The sequence below is a fragment of the Notamacropus eugenii genome, chromosome 5, assembly GCF_028372415.1.
Source record: "Notamacropus eugenii isolate mMacEug1 chromosome 5, mMacEug1.pri_v2, whole genome shotgun sequence".
Lineage (NCBI taxonomy): Eukaryota > Metazoa > Chordata > Mammalia > Diprotodontia > Macropodidae > Notamacropus > Notamacropus eugenii.
In genome coordinates this window covers 26,615,317-26,620,016 of record NC_092876.1, presented here as the reverse complement: position 1 = coordinate 26,620,016, position 4,700 = coordinate 26,615,317, and positions in this window count along the sequence as shown.

The window sequence follows — 4,700 nt, the reverse complement described above, 5'->3', positions numbered from 1 at the left end:
AGGACAGCCAGTCACCTTTGGGAGGAGGGAATTGGAAGGGCACAGGACCTGGAGCCAAGGTAGCCAGGGATGGAGCTGAGGTGGAGTGTGGAGAATGGGGGAGGGGACTCAAGGGGCCTTTGCTTAGGTTATTCAGTCAATAAACACACCGTAGGCTTCTCCTAAGTGCCTGGCCATGTGCCCATCTCTGGGGATGCAAAGAAAGGCAAAAGTCCCTGCTCTCCCAGTCTAAAGGAGTCTGTACAAGTAAGATCAATTGAGGACATATGGGAGAACATCTCTGAGGGAAGGCCCTAGTCTTGGGGGAGGGGCGGGGTGAGGCTCAGGAAAGACTTGTTCTGGAAGATGGAATTTTGGCTGGGACTTGAAGAAAGCCAGAGTGGGGAGGAGGAGGGAGACACCAGCTCAGAGGATTTCCTCAAAATTAAGCCCAGTCACTGAGCTCCATACTGGAGAAACAAGAGAAGACTTCCTATGCCCCCAACTCCTTCTGGAGCTTGGGCCCAATAGGGGAAGAAACACTCTGTAAAACAGACATTTCTCGAAAGCAGTTAAAGACTAGCTCTTGTCAAATAGTCTTGTGGGTCTGCAAGGTCAGCCAATATTTCCCTATGTTGAAGAAGAGTGAACTGATACTCAGAGTGGTCCAGTGACTAGATCCTGGTCACAGAGGGAACAAGTGGAAACCAGGCATCCAAATTTCAGTACATTAAGCTGATGTGATCAGTGAGGTTTGGATTACAGGAGGAGGAATTGTGGGTGAAGGGGCCAGATGCAATGACATCCCCTCCTCCACCAAGGGAAGATGAAATCACAAGGTTAGGAATTTGACAGTGGGAGAAAATGACTCAAAGGGGTAGTGAGTGACCTGCCCAGGGTCCCAGAGAGAGGAAATAGGAAAGGTGGGAAGCAAATGCAAGTCCTCCAGCATTCCATCTTCCTCTGCCTCAGGCATAAGCCAGGAAAGTCTTGAAACTTGTAACTCTGGGGGAGAACACAGCTCCCTGCTCCGTCTACATAGGGGGCTTCTAGAGGTGTCCTGGTTGGACAGGGCCTTTGGGTCTCGGGAGTATGGAGCCATATATTGCAGGGTCTTCAAGGGTAACGTTGTGGTGAGTCCCTCTCTTTCCTCTTCCCTCTGCTCTGTGAGTCTAACCCTCAATTCTATGTATTTCCTGATCTCTCCAGGAAGCTTAAGTCCATTTTCCAAGGGCTTTTTCATTTTCTCTAGGGAGGCTCAAGTACCCTTAGATCCATTGTGGGTCTGCTGCCTTTAGAGGCTTCTCAGAGAGGTCTGTTGTTGGACAGAGGAAACTCCTTCATCCCTCTCCCAGGGGGATCTGCTTAATAGGATAATAGGAAAGAGCCTTTTACATCCTGCTAGTGCCACCTGGAGGACCCAAGGAGAACTACAGGAAGAGACAGATTTTTTTTTTTTTTTTTTTTTTTTTTTTTAGTAGGGGGCGGGATCAGGGATATCCAGGAAATATGATTTGTGTCTGAACACAGCTGGGCAGATATTGGCTCTCATCTTCACCCCCAATTTGAAGCCTGCCTGGTATTCTTGCTTTCTGCTCTAGACCCAGTCCTGGAATGCTGTTCAGTCAAACCAATCAGACTTTTCTAGAGCAGAACTGAGCCCCAGGGACACCCAACCCCACAAAGTTGGGTTATTCTTGGCCAATGAAACCAACAGGAGCCAATTTCTTATCCCCTAGGCCATGACTTGTTCTTGACTATTGGATGGGACTGTATCTTCTGCTGTCCGCTGTCATTGATGACAGACATGGTGGGAGAGATTCTGAGAACTCACTTTCCCTTCAACACCCAAACATCATAAAATTCAGAGGTTGAAGAGAGAGACAATTCGATTTATTTCATCCAATTGAGCTGTTATGAGCTGAATCAGGAGAGAGTCTAAAAGTAGGAATGGGCAGCCCACTGCCCATTGTTTGAGGTTTCCTCTAACTCTGGATCCCTGGGATTCCCTGGAGCTGAACCCTGTGTTCTTTATTGCCTGGAGGAGCTGAGACCCATCCTCACTAATGACCCTTTTCAGCCACCTGTGCCAGCCAACAGTCCAGCTCTCTGGCTGAGGGAGCTGGTGGTTCATGTGAAGGATCCTGGAAGTAAAGCTACCTGTTCCTTGAGCTGTTCTTTGGATAGCGTCTCCCTCAGGACCTGAGAGTCTGGATCCCCAAGGACATGCCCTCCTGGGAGAGCCTTCCCAGCCCCTATTAGTTCAGGATGGCAGAGAGGCTGTTAGGCAACAATTCAGGCATAAATTGGGGTCCTGAGGACAATACCTGGGACAGAGTCATTGCTTAGAAATGCTTGTCACTGATCTAACTACAAGCTAAGCCTAAGTAAACATTTTGTGATGAGGCTGCCAAAAAAATTAATCTGATCTTTTTTTTCTAATTTACTAATTTATTTTTACTTTTCAACATTCACCTCCATAAGTTTTAAATAATTTAATCTGATCTTGCTTCAATGCTTCATGGATTCATAATTTCCTTAGTTTAGAAAACCCATCCACTGATGCAGATTTCCAACCCTCTCCCTATTCCTTATTAGACTTTCTGAGCATTGCTGTCAGTCTGTGAGTATCCTGTGCTAAGCATCTGTGATTTAGCTGGGGTGGCCCTCACACAAGAAATGTATAGTCTGTCCTTAGGGCCATAATCTCAGTCTTTCCCATATGTTATATCCTCTTGGCTTCTGTTTTGCTGGTGTAATGATGTAGGTCCCTGGACCACCTCCCCATGACTTCATGGAGGACCTCGGGCTACTGCAGGGGCTGTTCACAGTCCAGTGGGAGGGAGGTCATGGATTTACTTCATACACCAATAGAGTTTTATGTCCACCCACAGGCTTCACATTTAAAGAAAGAGTGAGGCACCATCCAGAGGAGGTGACAGGAATGGGAGGGGAGATGAAATTGTGTGTCCTGAGAAGGAACCATTGAAATAAGTGGAGACACTATGACCTAGGGGGTATGGTCACTATCTGCAAACTTCTGAACGACAGTCCTGGGGGAAGGCAATCAGACTGGTTCTGTTTGGCCCCAGGAGGAAAACTAGGGGCAAAGCTCTAGGAAATTCTAATGACTTTAGCTCAGCACAAACTTCCCAACAATCAGCTGTCCAGTATGGATTGAAGTGTTTTATGAAGTGTCAAGTTCCCCATCACTGGAAGTATTCAAGCAGAGCCTGGACAAGTATAGTGGGGAAGGTCATTCAGTTAGGGCTTGGCTGCTTTCATTCCAATTCTGGACATCTCTGATCTCTTGTGTCCCTGTGCTTCCCTCTGGTGGCTGTGTGAGTGAACACATGCCAGATGCTCATTTAGTTTTCCTGAGTGTGGATTCCTTTTGGGAGAGGGATTTGGCATCAGTGTGCAAAGGCCTGGCTCCCTTTGCACAATCAGTCTCTACAAAAATAAAGTTTAGAAATGAATCCTCCTTCACATTCACTGGGAAAGTTGGCTCCACACAGGATCTTACTAGAGAAGAAGGGCTGACTTAGTCCTGAGCATTGATCATGGATGTTGGAGTCCAGAGCTAGAGTCCAGGCTCTGTTATTTATCCACATTATACATTCAGGCACATTGTTTCATCTCTCTGGGCCTCAGTTTCCTCATCACTAAAATGACCACACAGTGCTAAAATGTCTTCTCTGATCATCTGCTAAAAACTCCAGTGACTCCCCCTTGTCCTGGGAGGAATCATAATGGCCAATATTTACAGAGGGCTCTAAGGTTTGCAAAGGGCTCCACATGGAACATCTCATTGGATTCTCACAGTGATCCCGAAGTGGGTATTATTACCCCCATTTTACAGATGAGGAAATTGGGACCAAGAGAAGTTAACTGACTCATCCAGGGTCACCCAGATACTCAGTGTTTTAGGAGAATTTTGATCCCAGCTTTTCTTAACTCCATGTCTGTAGGTGTAGCTATCCTGCCATGCTTTCTCATCAAAAATAGCCCACATGTTCAAGACCAGAATTCAAGGCTCCTCACAGTCAGGCACCAGCTCATTTTATCAGCCTCATCTTCCCCTATTCTCCTCTATATACTCTAAGCCCTAGTCAAGGTACGTTACTATCTATCTGACCCTCTATACATGACTCTACATCCTCCATAATCTACTAGAGGGGCAGCTAGGTGGTGCAGTAGATAGAGCACGAGTACAGGAGTCAGGAGGACCTGAGTTCAAGTATCACCTCAGACACTTGACACTCACTAGTTGTGTGACTTTGGGCAATTACCTCATCCTAGGTCATCTCCAGTCATCCTGATGAATATCTGGTCACTGGATTCAGATGGCTCTGGAGGAGAAGTGAGGCTGGTGACCTGCACAGCCCTCCCTCACTTAAAACAAAGTAAATTGCAAGTCATGTCATCATTTTTCTGATGGCATGGTGTTCTTTGGCAATAAAGGATGAATACACACAATCTACTAGAAACCCCACTGGATCCTCCAGCCTCCAAGCTTTTATGTGTGCTTTTCCATAGGCCTGGAATAAGGGCAGCTAGGTGGCAGAGTGGATAGAGTGCTGAGCCTGCAGTCTGTAAGATACATCTTTCTGAGTTCAAATCTGGCCTCAGATACTTCCTAGCTGTGTGATCCTGGCCAAGTCACTTAACCCTATTTGCCTCAGTTCCCTCATCTATAAAATGTCTAGAAATTGTAAACT